The sequence below is a fragment of the Haemaphysalis longicornis genome, unplaced genomic scaffold, assembly GCF_048455015.1.
Source record: "Haemaphysalis longicornis isolate Haplotype H1 unplaced genomic scaffold, Haemaphysalis longicornis Haplotype H1 scaffold_1, whole genome shotgun sequence".
Taxonomy (NCBI): Eukaryota; Metazoa; Arthropoda; class Arachnida; order Ixodida; family Ixodidae; genus Haemaphysalis; species Haemaphysalis longicornis.
This window is the reverse complement of record NW_027526203.1, coordinates 323,683,354-323,700,881: the sequence shown is the minus strand read 5'-3', so window position 1 is coordinate 323,700,881 and position 17,528 is coordinate 323,683,354. Positions and strand designations below refer to the sequence as shown.

At 47.1% G+C, this 17,528-nt stretch overlaps 1 protein-coding gene across 1 annotated transcript in view; it reads left to right on the top strand.

Moving 5' to 3' along the window:
* Positions 1-17,528, top strand: part of LOC144159576 (phosrestin-2-like) — a 360,527-nt gene that overhangs the window by 329,768 nt on the left and 13,231 nt on the right. The window lies entirely within an intron of this gene.

Below are 17,528 nucleotides of genomic sequence, written 5' to 3'. Positions count from 1 at the left end.
TTGGTATTAAGCGCTGGTATTTGAACGCGCCAGTACGCAGGCCTAAATTTAAGGCTTCAAGGTTAGCGTGATGGGCGATTCCATCGCGACGATTGCGATTTCAACAAAAAATGAAAGGGCAGAAAATATATCCCACCGTCATATCCCTTGGCGGTGGCTTTATGAATAATCGCTAGGACAACAAAGTCTGGGCGAGAAAAAAGGTGGTAAATCGGCGCCACTTCATCTGTTTTTTTAGTACCTCGTAATTGTTTAAAGTTTGCTTTGCAATTGCGCCACTGACCTTCGGAACAGCAGCATTTTGAATTTTTGTTTGTATTTTGAGTTGACTGTCGTTTTAAACTACTGAATGTTTTTTTTTTCTAATTTCAGTGATAAGTCAACTCAGCGAACCGGTTCGCGAACCGGTTCAAGCTCCCAAACCGGTTCGATGCGTGATTTTGTCGAACCGGAACTGAACCGGAATGAAATGATTTCGCCTGAACCAGAACCGTAACCGAACCGGTATTTTTTTTCGGTTCGATACACTGATAATAACAAAACCAATTTAATTAATCTTCTGCAGTAATATTGTTGCTGTTTTGTAGCCAGAGGTAACTTTCCAGCCTGTTCATGAGCCATGCCAAGGACAAGTGGAACGTGCCCGCCCGGTACATGACGGAACAGTCGCTGAAGCGCGGCTCACCTAAACAGTGGCTCCAGATTTCCCCCTAGTGTATATTAATATGAATCTTTATGGCCCCTGCATCCCTGGACGTTTACGGAATAAATATTTTGACACACTAAAATTGCTGTATTCTCCCTCAAATTCAGCAACACCCCCCACAACCGCAGGCTTTTACGCCAACATCTTAAGCCACGCAAGCGTAAATGTTTACTTTGTGTTTTTCGTCCGCAACTCAACTTCCGCTACTTGTAAGGCAGCTCCACTCCGACATGGTTCTGCTGAGTAAATCAGTTTTACTCCCTCTCTCTGGTCCCTTTTGGACCCCGCCACTTGCTTTGTGACACAGTCAGTGTACTGACCGTCTGTTTTTTTTTCTTTTTTTTTTCTTATGCTGCTCTTTCAAATACGGTGCGATGCATGATGTAGGAAGGGAGAAATTCTAAATCTGTCCCTGCAATCGCAAATTCCTCAGTGGTAGCAACGTCGCTTCCCGTCGAGTAAGAATGCACCTAGGTGTAAGTGAGTGAGTGAATAAACTGTATTTAGACGAGCTCCTTAAGCTCGTCTAAATAAATAAACTTTATTTTGACGAGCTTAAGGAGCAGTGGCCTTTCTACACAAGCGTCGCCATCTACTGCGACAATAAGCCGCACACCAGCGCCTCCGCCGCCCCACAAGCATTCGCCCACGGTGCACGATCACCTCCCAAAGCTGCGGTCAAGCTCTCCGCTCGCACGCGGGCATCGACGGGAACGAGGCAACGGACGCCCTCGCTAAGGCAGCTCACTCGCAGGATGCGCCATTTACCACCGCCGTGTCGCGCATTGACGAGGCGGACAATATCATAGTGGATGAACTACGTAAGCTCCATCCGGACGCGCGGGTCGCTTCGCGCACAGCACCTGCCCTTGTACCAACACAAAAGCTCAGCCGGCAAGACAGCTGCCTCCTCAGCAGGCTACGCACTGCAAAATCAAGAGCCCGGCTTGCCCACAGTGTGGTCTATTCGAATCGGCCGACCACTGCATTATACGCTGCACTGCATATAACTGCGAACGCGCCCGGCTCCGCCTGGCGTACGGACAACTTGGAGTTCCGTGCAGCACAGAGGCAGATATGTAAGAAATAAGCTATGCAAGAAATGTGTTCCAAATGTTTGTGGCAGCAACATCATGTAAACGTACTCTGATGAAGGCAAGTCCAATTGCCGCTACGTGAGTAAACTTGCTTTGCTATTGTTTCTGCTGTGTATCCGACTCTTTAATTATACAATTTCTGCGCGCTTTGTGACCTTTTTTTCTTTTTCTGGATTTCATATATATATATATATATATATATATATATATATATATATATATATATATATAGAGAGAGAGAGAGAGAGAGAGAGAGAGAGAGAGATAAAAGTGTGGGGGGAGGGTGTTATATTACTTAGGTGTTATATCCTTAGGTGTGTTATATCCTTAGTTTTTGTTGTAATATCAGAAATAGAAAAATGATGGCGTGCATCAAATGTTTGCCTTGTTCGGGAGGCAAACAGAAGCTGATACAAAGAGTGCTTGAACACATTTGACTGAAAGCCAACAAAAAAAGCGAAATGTAACAATCTATTTTCGCCTCTGGATGTTGTTGTTTGCATGAATTTATTCGCCAAAAGATTGTGTAAATATTGGGGCAAAAATTTGCTACTCTTCTTCTAGTTCCCTTTTTGTATAATGTTGACTGTATGTTCTCGGGCCGTCTCAGGCAGGAGCGCCTCATCCCACTCCTTGCCTGTTCGTAGCTCGGAAAATGTGGCTTGTCCATCCAACCCTTCCAACTCTTTCCTCGCTGTCCTCTTCTCTATCGTGGACATGCTCGTTCCTGCACCCATGAAGTGAAGCACCTTACGGCCCTTCCAAAATAAACGCAAGCTCCAGTCTCCTGCAAGGCGGTTCTTTTGCATAAACACTTATCTTGCGGCAGTGCACGCTTTCCGGAAAACGTCTGTTTTCGCAAGGCCCCATCCACTTCGCGAAAAAGAATGACGGCAAGGAAAAACAAAAATGAGTACAGCTAGTTAATGAAGGCAACAAAAAACCAATATCCGTAACTTATATGACGAATGAAGATATCAAGGTATCAAATAACATTATTATTCGCCGAAAATGCTGGTCTTTCATTAGCGCATGTCGAAAATTACAACCCAGGAGGTTTTAAGTCAAAAAGCGTAACGCTCATTTTATAATGAAAAAGCGTGAGCACATTAAAAAGGGAATAAAATGTCAAGGATAAGGAGTGGAACAATTATTTGGTATCTACCAAGCCTCCAGTCAGTTTCTGCAAAGATTGTTGAGTTTGTGTGTAGCTGCACGGAGGAAAAAAATGACTGATATTTCGTGTTGCACGAGCTAATTTCTTGCAAGAAAAACTGAAAGGGGTCAGAAATGTTGAAAGCCATAACTGTAAGCTATATATATATATAAAATTTTGAACCATAAAAATGTTCGGTGTCGTATGTTCCGGAAAGTAAAAATAACCACGTGTCTGGTACGCAACGCTGCATCGGTGGTCACAAAATGACGATGTTTAAAGGGGCCATGCAGACAAAACACACGTTTGGTTCATTTGAAAGATTGCCTCGTTAGAATCATACTGACACCACTTTTAACGTAAACTTCGCTCAAATAAGCTACATAATGAGGAAAAAAGGGAATGGCCCTGCGACTCACTAGCTCCTTTCCCGCAACACATCCTATGATTTCATAAGCCCTGCTGTGCGATTGGCTGAGGCCGGCAAAAGCAAACGCAAATTAGGCAGGGCTTATAAGCTTGCCTGCCGAACGAGCTATTTGCGCTTAAATGTAAGGCACATTCTTTTTATAGCAGTAAGAATTGTGGGATGAACAATTAAAGTTAAGAAACAATAACATAAACACCGAAGCAGTTAGTGCGGCACTTTGCCGACTGACACCGCTAACACCAAAGTAACGTTGGCTAACACAGCCGTCGGACTTAAGGCTCCTAACGTGCTGGACTTGTCTGAAACAACACTGACCAATTGACACAAGCGGCGCCCTCGCTCACGTGACCATGTTTGTCGAGCCATAGCTTAAGTTTTAGGAAACAATCAGTATGAACTGTAATAAAAATACAGCAGGTGTAGAAGTCTGGCCAGAAGCAAAGTACGAACACCGGCACTTCAGCAGTATTGCAGCGCCTTCTATGAAAGTGTGCGACAAACAAGATAATCAAACCACGGCCTCCGTGATCGGCTTCCGGCGGCGCGCCGTGCAACGGAATTCCTGTAAAGCTGCTTTCTTTGGATAGTGACAGTGCGCCTTTTATTTGGAGAAAACTGAATAAAGAATTATGAATTATACCATCGTAAACGGCGGCTAATTGTCTTAGTTGAGTTGCATGACGCAAGAAAACGAATATAAATTAAAATCTTGTAATAAATTAAAAAAAAGCATGATCGTAAGAACATAATCAGTAGGCGGTATATATATATATATATATATATATATATATATATATATAATATGGAAATGAGGGGCTCGTTGAGGAAATACAGAAAGATAGGTCGGCAGTCTACAACGCCAAAGGTTGCATAGGGGTTTGGTTCGGCTCTTTTTCTATTTTTTTGAGGTGTACCACGAACGAGGTATCAAACAAAAATATAGAAATGGTCAATTTCTGAAAATAACCGGCAGAAATTAAACACGGCGTCAATATAAAAATGCAATGACTGCTCTCGATTGTTGTCCATAACCCACCCTATGCGAAAAAAAAAAAATATAACGGCTGTTCCAACAAGCAAGCACCCGATAAATCTGTCGCCGAAAAGTTTCCGCACCCAAACGTCCGCGCACCGGCGTGTCCGCACCGAAACGCCCTGCTCCGAAATGTCCTGCACCAATCAAATCAAGCCCAACAAGTAAAACGCGATTAACTTTTCGCCGTACAGTGACATATCTTGGTTTCCGTGGTATTCCTTGAAGCTTCTGAGACAAGCGGACTTCATGACCTGATCGTTTGGTTGGTCAGCTGAACGAAAATAAAGCTGCAACACAGTTACGCGAATTCCGGCAGCGAAGACACGCAGCAACTCGGGCCCCGCAAAGCCGTGGAGAGGAGTCGGTGCAAGCTGCCGAACCATCGGCTAACACCGCCACCTCGCGGCGCGTTGCGGAGTTAGCAAAATTACAGGTTTTTGCTGGGGGACGCGCCGAATGGGACGGCCGGAGCAACGGCGCGCCGCCGGCAGCCGATCACGGAGGCCATGATCAAACGGGCGCCTGTGAGATGGTAGCAGGCCTGGTCAGCAGGCTATATTTAGTTATGAGGCCCCGCTCTTAATACGTCATTGTCGGCGTCACGAAAACACGATTTCGCGGGAGAGTCGAAATTTGAACTAAAATTATTTAATTTCTCAGTGAATAAAGCATCGTTTGCTGCCGAACAAGCGCTGGGAGCCCTATACAAAGCAAAATCTTTCGAATAAAACCAAATTGTATTTTGCCTGCATGGCCCCTTTAAGCACCACAAAAAAAATTTGGTTTAACGCACCGAAGCGACACCCGGGCTTGTCTATGCCGGAATTAGAAACTAGATGTCAATAACGCCTCCTATGTCTTCCTAAAGTGTTGCTGAAGGGTGTTTGCCGAAGTGTTATTTGTTACCGCGCCACGCAGCATGAGCCAGTTGATTCGTTATTTGGCTGCTTAATGAAGATTTGCTTGTAAATAGACCGCGGGAGAGAAAGTAGCTATAACTACCCCAGTGACATCACAGCGGTTTGCAATCTGTTTTCTATAAGCCTTCGAAATCTTCCCCAATTTCGTGGTCCATATTGGCTTCGTACAGTCTAAAGGTGCAATCATTCTGCTAAATTCAGGTCTGCGAACTTTCCAGTGTGTCGCCAGAGGAGCCGACGCCACGGGCGGGGAGGATGGCGCCAAAAAACGGCACTTTCTATTGAACTTTTCTTGTTAGACACGAGCGCAAATTGGTAGAAAATGCGCAGAGCATGGCTAGCGCATTGAAAACTTTAATCTGGTATGGCAACTAGACAACGTTCACAACTCATTTCTCTGAACCCTTAAGTTGCGCCGTAACATCGTGTACATTGTTTTCGTTTTTCAGCTGCATGGTGAAAATAGCCGTCGTAGCTTAGCGGGATCAAGCCTTAAACACCACGCCGCCAAGGTTCGTAGCATCTACCACCCTTAAAGGAGCAACAATGTGCAAAGAAGACTCATGCTGTCTCCTATGACGGATGTAGAAAGTTTAGCTTGAACCACTAACATACCAACAATTGGTGTGGCATGACGCTGTTCTGAACGCTAACGAAAGTTCTCATAGGCAATCTGTGGGGTGATAAACGTGGCTTGTGCCCCTACTTTATTTTTTATCTCTTCGCATACCGGTTTCTGAAAACTCTTACCTGTCGAAAAGGGAATTTTGGGCCCCACGACCGACACTCAGGAGCACCGAAGGCATCGTCCTTATTACCGTGCCATGGATAAAGGGGGAAACCCCGAAAAGGGGGTAGGGTTGACGAGGCGCGTGTGAACTAAGGGCCAAAAGAAGTGGAAGGGGAAGACTTTGCCGCCAAGCAGGTGACCAGTCGTGAAACGTCGCGAATCACACACGTAAAGCAGCGGCGAATGGGGCAGTGTCCCGTGCGGCTGACAGAAGAACAGCCAGTGCATGAATGCCGTGACCGCCGGGAAAAAGAATTTAAGCCCGGGACAAGGAGGCTGGGGGAGAGCAAGGTCACAGCAGGAGCAAGCAGCACGAGACGCGGACGGTCTCGGAGGAGGAAGTCATGGGGACGCGGCCAGGCCATCTACAAGGCCACGCAAGCCTTGACGGTAGCGGGCTGACATCGCATCGGTCCCAGCCTTCTGTCCATTGCACTGCCAACCTGTGCATTGGCGGCTCCAGCGGTGACGGTCGGGCTTCTGTGTACAGCATCTACGCCCGTCAGCCTACGCTGTGATGGTCTCCGCACGGCGACGTTTCCGGATCATCGCGGGTGTCTACTGCTGCCACAGCGACGGTCCTGCCGGTCTAGACACCACGTGACATACCGCCTTTGGAAAAAATCAACAGCGTCTCTGCGTCCGCACGCCAAGTGCGTTCCGCATTTCCTTCCCGTACGGCCTGCGATTCAATGTACCTCAATGCCTCGTGGCTGTTCAAAATTTAAGCAGAGCCGGTGTGCTTCAGTGCTTCACCATGGGTAACTTTTCTCTGCTCGTTTTTTTTTTTTTATGACTATTTTTTTGTTCCCCGCTCTGACGTACGTGACACCAGGCTCAGGAGTTGGCCGAGATATTCAGGTCGATAACGTTCTTCGCCGGCCAGCCCGCCTTTGCACTTGAGGGGGAATGTGCACCCTCGTTCAGGCTGCCGTGATCAGAAGACACCATCGGCTGTGTTACTTCAGAGAACCACAATTTCTTCTTTGGCCCTTGGCCCTCCTTACATCCCTGCCCGTGGGATCTTCTCATGTCCGAGAAAGCTGAAGATGGCGAACTTGAGGCGATGATCGACATTTCACAACCCGCGGGATGCTTTGCATAAATTCTCGCTTTCGCCGTTCGGGCTGGGCAATTTTACATTCAAATCGAAAACCGCTTCAGATATATTTCGGTGTTTCTCAAGATTATAGAGTAGTGCGACATTTTTGTTACGTCTGCATGATTTCACGGGAGTAAAAGTTGTCTTCTTATTCGCAGTTGTCGGTTTCATTCCAGTTCGACACTTCATGGAGTGGTTCCTGCTATCTTATAAAAAAAAAAGTCCCAAGGATAGAGTGAAGCCCCGTGTTCACTGTTTTATCCGAAGCGCGAAAACCAAAGCAAGTGCCAAAAACAAACACTTCTTGAAAACGCTGGTGCGAATTGACACACAAACTATAGGTTGTTTTGTCATGCCTTAGGCATGAGTATTGCGTATTTTAATAGTAAAGAACAGCGTAAAGGGAATCAGATAAAAAACAATTCGTAAGAAAATTACAAGCTGAACAATATTAATAATAAGCTCACGGCTATTCACAGCTATTTTACCTCCCACGGGCCGATAACAAGAAGACAGATAACAAGAAGACAATAAGTGAAAATACTTCGGCTCGTCAAACGCACATGTAGGGAACAGAGACAAGTGAAAAAAGGCTGTAACTGGACAAACTGTGATTCACCCAAATAACACGATCGATAGAAATAAAGAAGCGTCACTCAGACATACACGGTGGATTCACGCACGCGTGAGGTTGCACGCTGTTCGGGGCTGACGCCGTTTTTTTTTTTTTTTTTTTGCGTGCGTGCGTGCGCGCGTGCGCGCGCGTGTTTGGGGGGGGGGGGGGACTGGACGAAGGGGGCAGGGGGCAGAAACAAATGAAAGCGACGGCATCACCGGTTTGCCCAATGGCTGCTGTTGGTTCGCAGAGTCAAAAACGAATCATCACAAGCGTAGACGTATATGGAGGTGCACTGTACATCGTCTACTGGAAGCGAACACGAACCATCGCGCAACTCGAAGTTGCACTGCACCCCAAACTTTCCATAGCTAGTGCAGCACATCAATTATGCGACCACGCCTCGCTCGACGCAATACGAACGGTCGCCTTCGTGCCCGAAAATCAGAGCATCGCTTCCGCGCATACCACGCACCCACGGCCGACGCACGCGGAGCGAAAAAGGCTCGTTGAAGGCGTTCTATCGCGCGCGTCGCCAGAATAAACGGGGCGGAAAGCAGCAAACACTCTCAATTATACCCCGCAGTTTGTGTGTATTACGCGGGCTTCAATTTATTATAGGAGCGGCAGCGTAGTAAATCGGTCGCTCTTATCCTAGGCGCGGGGCTTTGTCGCTGTGTTTCAGAGAGCTGCGCCTGGACACGAGCCGACACGCGCTTATTACCGCACCGCAGTTTAAAATTCCGGCCTGTGCTGGCGCAATTTCGTTACGTGCAAAGGAAAGACTAAGCTGCTCTTTTCGCGAATTCAGCGCTCGAAAAAGTACATTCCGACTGCTTTGAACACGGGAATCCTGAAAGTATGAGGGGGCTTTTAATGTGGACCGGGACGGAACGAGAAGGGCGAGGAGGTAGGCGAGGAGAGAGAACATACACAGGTGGAGACGCCCAACATTTCCGCCGGGAAGTAAAGGGCATCTTCAATCCGTTACATGCAACCGCTACAATCATGCGGCATGTTTTTAAACGCAGACGCAGTTACTACTATGGCGTTTTAGTCAAGGTTGGAAGGGAGGTTGACTATACATAAGAAGGGCACGAAAGGCCCAGTCGCGATCCTCGGCGGGCTGCACACATCGGTTTTTGCCCTGTCATAACTCCGCAAAACATGCCACGTTTTTTTTTTTTTTTGTTTTGTTTTGCGTTTCTAGCCTACACTTCGAAGCATGCACTTCGTTTTCCTTGGCTGTGCCGGTCATGAGGTCTTGAAAGATCAAAGCACCATAATACTTAGTGCAGTGATTACACAACTATTTTTGCCCCCAGATGAGCCACATGCCCGCGATTAAGTGTGTCATGCCGGGCCGCCCTTTTGAGACGTTATTCTGGTAACGAAAAATGCTGACATGCGATGCTTAGGGCAGGGCAACAAACAGGTTGTGCGCGCAGCACGGAAACCAGCACAAAGCATGGCTGCAAAAGAGCCTGGTAAACTATGTTTATTCATGTTATCAATAGTACAGTGCCGTGTGGAATGCCCCGTTTTTTTAGTATTAGGAGTTTTTAACGGGAGAGCTGTTTAGGCCAAGCCTTTTCCGTCCGTCGCACCAGAGAACCTCGAAGCTTCAAGTAAAAAATGTGGTTATGGAGGCCTGGGGAATCGAACCCAGGATCTTTACGGCGCGTGAAACCGGCAACCTAACCACTGGACCTCCCCAATAGAAAAAAACGCGTTTCGTGGTCGGAATTGAACCTGGTTCCCTCGCGTTACGAAACGAAAATGACTGAGCTATCATGGCATTCCGGGCGCACAGCATTTCCTTTGGTTTCGTAGCGCGGGTGTTGGCCTCGGGCTTGGCCGCAGGTTCTAGCGCGTGCTAGCGTGGTCCACTTTGGGCGAAATGTGAAAGCCTCCGGACGGAGCGATCCAGGCCTGCCAGTTATAGAGGACTTTCAGAGACAAGTTCGAAAATACATGTGATGTGCAACAGCCGGGTCTCCGACGAAGGGAGAGTGGCCGCCAGCTGTTTCCTTAGCCTTGCACCACTAGTGCAAAATGCGCAAATGTTTTATTAGGTTAAGCGATATCCTGTTTTCTCTATTTGTAATTTCTCAAAAAGTTAGAACCCAATTTTGAGTATAAAAAAAGTCATTTAACTATCTCTATTGGCTTTTCAGCGAATAAGTGCCGTTAATATCACTTCTTCAGAGACGGCTCTGACCATTAGTAATTATCTGAGCACGTGAAAAAGTCGCCAAACTTGCACCAGTCATGCGATCCAATGACATTAGATTAAGCGCTTATTTTTCTCTTGATTTGATAAGTACATGGCACAGCAATTACGACAAAGGTTTGGTGTGTTTATTTGTTAAGCTTCGACTGCTTTGCCTAAACCACGTGGTTTAGGTTTATGTACACAAACACATTTAGTCAAAATGCGGAGCCGACTTCGCTCATTTCATGTTAGTGATATGTATTTCGTATGTATTTCATATATTTCATATCCACGCGATTATGTAGCACGCTCATACAGCGATACACCACAGGAGCATTGAAATCTTAAACCAAAGAAAATGCAAGTTAAACATGAACACTGCGTGCTTAAACGGCCAATACGGCTTGGTGATGGGTTTGTTTTGGCAATAACAGCACTTAGCCGCTATAATCAGGCATGACTAAAGGTTACATCGTCTTTACTGTTTGCATAGTATGAGCTATGACACGAACCTTCCCCCTTCGTTTCAAGCACTTGATTTGTACACGTTCGCTATTTGGGGAAACCTATCGCTTAAGCTACGAAAAAACAGTAGCAACCTTCCCGTAGTGGCGGCTGCAGCTAACAAGAGGTGAGGCCATGCTGTCCCACTTGGATTTGTGCAGGCTTTGTACCTTTCTCTGCGATATTTTAGTTGCGACTACGAGTGGCGCCGCTCTGGAGTTCTTAGGTTGAATTTTGATCACTTGGTTGGATCTTTTCTAGCGCCCTTAGTAGCTTTGATGCCACCGTCCTTTTTGCTACTTTACCCCGTTGTCAAAACGAAGCTTCACTCGCGGCACAGTGAGCAGTGACGGAATGCCACAGTGATTTTCTTCGGCGTGCAAGACACCTGGAAACAAATGCTGTTCTGTACGCGTTATAACCGATGCTGTGTTGAAGATCTAACCAGTAGGGGAATGGTCACCGAGTACGCTGACACGTGAAGCAACGCGGCTTCCGTAAAGAGGCAAAGAATATAGGAAAACTCGTGGTAAGGCTTTTTGAAGGATAATTTTTTTGTTGATCCGCGTGGTGCATTCGCAATCGAAGGCCTCGAGACTTGTGAGACGGTGGCTGAAGCTAACGCGTGCTGGGGATGTTTTTCTGGGAACGTCCAAATGAAAGAACCTACGGGTCCATACGCGTTTGGTGCAAGTCAAAGAAGTTCGGGGGACTTAACACACATGGCCACACGGCCACGTGTGTCAGGTGTTAGTGCTCAACGACGGTTGAACTCATATCGATTGAAATTCTCGACTCCAGTGTACATCAATGAAGCCTATGTCATAAACTTATTGACTTAATTGTCGCACGTATAAATCACTCCGCACGCAGGACTCCAGACTTGGAACCTGGGGACGCACATGGCCATAGAAAAGACCATAGCGTCGGTGGCCTTTCATTTCGTTCGTGCAAATGAATGCGAATTTTTCGGACCTTTCCACTATGGCGTGATACGCAAGCCCTAGTGTTGCCTCGTGGATTTGGACCAGAGCCATTCGAAGCGGGCCCATTCCTCGCACATGAGTAAGGGCGTATACATGTTGCTCGATGAAGCAGAGCGCTTATGGTAGCCTCAAATACGCATGGCGTGACTCCGGTGCAGTGGAGTTTATTCATACGATGCGTGTCTCATCGACGTTCGTGACTGTATTGATTCGGAAGTCGTCCTTCTTTTTCTTCTTTTCCTGCCACGGCAATCAGGATGGTACGAAAACAGCGCCAGAATAAATACGCACTCGAGTACAGGGGAGAGTACGAACCCGGAAGCGAGGCAGATGTTTCTTGCGCCAATACGGACAGTGTCGCGAGGCGTAGTTAAACCGTAACCTATATAGCCTGCTGTCACGCACTAGCCTACTGTGGGCGGGGCGCTGTCGTAAGAAGAATGCAATGACCCAGCATGCGAGGCACTGAAACCGCCCGTAAATGCGCCCAATATTCGTACACAAGTCATAACTTAAGCTACCCACGTTCCGTGCGAAGGTCGTTGATGAATCAGAAAGCAGTTGCACCGATCCCACATGTACTTCGTCTCCCAAACTGTGGCAGGCTAGCAGGGCTAGCAGTGAGCCGTGAATTAACCAGGAGAATAGCTCGGCACCACTAGCCAGGCGTGTTCGTCTTTCTCGAGATTTCGATAAAGCAAGCCTGGCGCTCTTGTTCGCCAAGGGGATATATGCTTAATAATTGACTAAGGTAGAAAGCTGGGCCAGTTGGTTCATAGTCATTGGTTGGAACCAGTGTTTAAGACGCTACACAAGGGAAGAATACAGACACGGACGGCACTGGTGTCTGTATTCTTCCCTTGTGTGGCGTCTTAAACACTGGTTCCAACCAATGATATATGCTTAGTTTTCTGTTGTTTAGTTTATCAGCTTGCATACTTTATTAAATGCAGACATTTCCTGCCGTACCTCACGTAGTACAACTTAGCCGCAAACGAAGATCGGAAAACTAAAAAAATTAACGCGGTATGTATTTTCCCTCTAGCAGCTAGGGCGATTTTAAATCGCGGATGCAGCGAAACGGGGTGCATCCTAAGCCGCATGGTTGGGCTAAGGGGCCCAAATTACGAGCGACAGTTTGCGCAAAACATTCAGGCGTATAATATTCTTAACACTTTTAATAACACTGGCATTAAATATAGTCTGCTTATTTCATTGCTAAAAAAGAAGAAAGAAAAGAAACACATTGTTGAGTAAGTGTCTCGTACAGTAGAAAAAATGCTGCGCAGGAATACTTCCGGCTGGTTGGCTCAGAAAATATGGCGAAGCTTGCGGTTTATGTGTGGGTCGTGGAGTGAACGTGTAATCGCTGCTAATGAGCTCGGAAGCGTTAGTGAAGAAAAGTTGCAGAGGACATCAACGCTCGTGTGCTGGAGATGTGGGCACGAAAGGGTCATGATCGTCTTTTCTCCTTTGTGTCTATTCCCTATCACCGTTACTGTGACTTAGAGCCCTTAACCAGTTCCCCTTGTTAAGCCCATGTAAAGGCTTAATGCTTGGAAGCCTTACGACGTTCTTACGACATCGTAAGAACGTGGTAAGACATCAAAAGAAATGTTAGGCCTAACTTCAGGCGCATACCGTGCAGTTGCTGCGGTTGTCATTCACGATTTGGGGCGATGACGTCACTTCCAGAGCTGTCGAGCGTTCTCCAATCTCAGAATACCAGCCTATAGCAACGCTTTCGTTTTAAAATGGCAGATTTAGCGGCTAAGACGTCTCAAATAGAACGGTCCCGTATTGATTGATAGTGGGGTTTAACGCGCCCAAGCTACACCTCGGCTATGAGGCACGCCGTAGTGGAGGGCTCCAGCTTAATTAGCTTTGACCACCTGGGGATGTTTAACGTGCGCCGAAATCTCGACACACGGGCGTTTTCGCTTTTCGCCTCAGTCAGAAAAGCAGCCACCGCGGCCGGGATCGAGCGGGACTCCGTGGGCTCACCAGCACAATGCCTAAGCCACTGAGCCACCGCGGCGGGCTAACGGTTCCGTATTGTACTTGACGGAGTGGGTAGGTGCCACCTCAATCTGGGGCAAACGAGGACATGTTCGCCGCGATAGCCGAGTTGGTAGAGCACCCGGCTCACGTTTCTTGCTGCTCGATAGTGCGGGTTCGCATTCCGCCAAAGAGCTTTACACATAAAACACCCAGCGCAGTGCCCAAGCCACTTTCCAAGTTATTACGTACGCGTGCATAGGCATTCTTAGAGGATATATAAAAAAGCACGCTTGTCCGCATTGGGGATCCACACCGGAACCCAGATCTTCCCGAGCGAGAATCATAAGATCTCGCCGGCAACTGCACCGGCTCCGTATACAGTTGCACAGCAGAGATCGGAAAGGCGCGGAGGTCAGGACGAAAGTTGCGCCTGGAAAAAACCGCACAAATACTCTTTTTGTGTGTGTGTGTGTGTGTGTGTGTGTGCTGGCGTACCAACTCTGTGTTCCCCATGCATGCTAGTTGTGAAGGCGCAGAAGAAAAACGTTCCTGCACTAGACAATGGTTGTGGAAAAACGCGAAGCTATTTTTCTCCGGAACAAAGAACACAAATACACAGCGTGCACGCGCGACTGCTCAGTTACAGTCACTATGTGGACTAATATGTTTGCAAGACCAATCTCAATCTCAATAAATCTCAGTCGCGCCAAGCGCAAGTCTCTGCAATCGGTTCGGACGCGCAGAGCCGCCTGCAGCTGGAGCAGCGATTCCGCAGAGATGCGCGTAATGCCCGCGAAACAAAGTGTTGCGCAGATTTCGAGCGCGTACTTTTGCTCACTCTTTGTCGTCTGAATCGGCGCTGGTGAGCCGCCGCCCTTGCTCAGCGCCAAGGCGACTGTGGCGCTATGTCCAGGGGCCCTATTCTCGACTTCATAAATTCACCGTGAATTGTGAATTCGCCTGAAGCCTTGCCTGATTGTACTTCAGCTTTGGCCACGTGCTTTCGGCTTACAGAGCGGTTGTGTGGGCTTTCGTTATTTTGACGTTTCATGATGTTTACTAGCCCCAGTTTTGATGTTTGCCTTATTTCTCTTTACTGTAAGCGCGTAATTCTTCGTCGGCAATGAAAAACTAGACGGATTTCAGCAGAAATGACCACGTAGACTTCTCTCTGATTGACTGAGAAGACGTTACGTAATATAAACAGCTGTCGGGAACGCTTAAGTCACACATTTGCAACTTCAGCCTACGTAAAACTGACGTTGTGTTAAGTAAGCGCTTGAATGGCGGCTGCCGTTGCCGTGAAATAGGGCAAAAAATTTCATCGACCTTCGGCGCCGTGAAATCCCCGTGAATTTGCAGCAGGCGCAGTTCTACACGAAGCGCAGTTTAAAACTGTTTCCTAGAGAAAGAAATAATAGTTTTGACTGTTTCCGATTCAGCGATAGCGGAGCATAAAAATAGCGCCCGTATTTTGTTTTGGTGCTTGGCAATAAAATAGCAATTATCTGTTTGACTCAACAAAGAACACAACGCATGGTATTTGTACACACTTCTCCGAGTAAGCTGGTGGGTCGTTTGACTGATGACCCATAGAGTTTCTTACTATATACACTTAATAATCTGGCGCTAGCGTCTATGCGGCTCACATCAAGGCCGTCTGTGTCGTCATGGGCCGCCATCAGAGCGTACGCTCGCCTTAGTTTCATCATTGGCTTGGATTGAAACGTTTATTCACTTACAGTGCCACAAAAAACACAAAGAAGAGAGTGCAGTTGTGTAAATAAAAAAATACCCTGTTTTAAAGCTAAGGAAATTTAAAGTAAAGCGTATTCATTTTACTGAGAGTCTGCCGGAACGGTTGTGCCTACTATTCGGCAGACCAAGCTGTTAGTTAACAATATTATAAAATTTTGAGAGAAGACTCATTAAATGCTCTTACTTGCAAACATTTCAAACAAAAAATTGTTTGAAAAGCTCAGAAGGTTTTATGTTCGTACTTATGTAAACGTCGCCTTGGCGGTGTTTTCGTTTGTGTTTTCGTAACAGACCGCCTGCGACAACTTTCACGGAGGCAAATTACCCGCTCAGTCAAGATGTCCGGGCTCTGTGAACATGTGTACTGCTACTGCAAAAAAGAACACAGAAGCGCACTCTCCTTACCACAAACTAACGTGTTTACATTGTGGTTTTGTGCAACGTGTTTACATTGTGGTTTTGTGCTTATGTAAATATGTACTGATGGTCACTCGACGGCACTAGTAGCTGTCTTAGCATGAACTAATGGAGCGAATTTCGAGTTTCCAAGTGAAGCAAGAGAAGCGAAGCGAGTTTCGGCCATTGTGGCGACTTCGTAGGCATGGCAATGTGTAGTGAAGAAAGCGAACCCAAGAAGACGCTCAAGAGTCCGATAGACATGTCAAGCCAGCAGCTGTGGTCTTCCCATGAGGCCATAACCCCCGACGCCGACATGGATTCCCTGGCGTAGTTTCCTCTCTAGTATACTTACTTAGAAACTCTATGGCATGATCTAATTCATTAGAAAAAAAATCCAGGGCCATCCACTTTCGCGGGGCAGGATGGCGTCCGTTTTTTTTTTTTTTTTTCAACTGAATATTGCACGCGCGCTGGCGTCGCGCTCAGTGGAGATGTGCTATGACTGAATTTGCCAGTGGGTCTGGTTATCAATTCATTGCAGACAGAACGAGCACGAGAACACAAATGACGGCGCTATGTGCGGCCAGTTTACCTGGGAATTAGCTGTGTCGAGGCACGCTCGTGCGGCATGCCGTTTTATTTTCGCAGCTGAGGCAAACTGGGAAATGCGCGGGGCGGCCAAACTTTCCATACAAACACCGCTTGTACGGCGTAAACCGGCCGGACCGGCGGCCGATAGGAACGCTAGGTGAATGTCCCGAGTTCTGGCTGAAATAACTTTTGCAAAGGTAAAAATTTTTTTAGCACAAAAGCTTTTGCAAAAATAAAAACTACCAGTGCCGAGATTTTTACAAATATTTTTGAAAAAGTCAACAAATATTTTTGAAAAAGTCATCCCCCCGCTATATTTGGCAGCAAATGGTGGACGTACTCCGCATACCTCTTTGACTGAGGGACCGTACCATGACTCCGCGTCTGCTTTTTATCTTGACGCGCCGTTTCATTTCGTACAACAACGGTTTTAGCAACAGACGTTTCTGTGCGCAGATTAATTTGTAAACAGTGAACCGCGCAATCAGTGTTCTTCCGGTAAAAAAACGCAATGTGCGCCGCCGTAGGTATACATTTCGAACCCACGTAATCCGCTTCCCCTTCTACCCATCGAAGCGTAGGCGTCGTCCCGGGGTTTGCGTTGACACTATAGAGGAATTGACACTATAGAAAGGAATCTAGCGCCAGATTCCTCTCTAGGTATTGCTGTATGGAACTCTGTGATACTAGCCACCCGATTTGCTACGCCAGATTGGGGTGAAGGAAATGTGAACATATACACCTAAACGATGAACATGCACACACGCGAAGCGCGAACACACATATTCAGGTGGAAAGATCACATGACCAAGTGTTTGCAGGGTACTACCGATTTCCGTGTCCCGAAGAAATGCTAACAGCGTCTTCGTTGCGCGACATGCCTTTCCTGAAGACTCCCTCGGGGCAAGACGATCTCGTAAAGAAACCTGGGCGGAAAGTGTCCACGGACATTTTCGCGGTTTTTCCGTGCCAGTTGGTTAACGAGGTCCAGCGCAGAGAATGTGTTTGAAGTCCTCGAGAACTGCACAGGTTGGTCTCGGGGGAAAGTTTGCCGAAGCTTAAAGCCTATACAATACCAAATGCCAGATTTTTTTTTTTTTAAAGAACACGAATGGTGGTGCGCCTTGCTTTCTGGTTGTACGCGCATCATTATTTTCCCGCTGCTCTTGCGGCCGGTCTACCAACCGGCGCCTGACTGCCCGCGGCAAGTCCAAAAGAGAA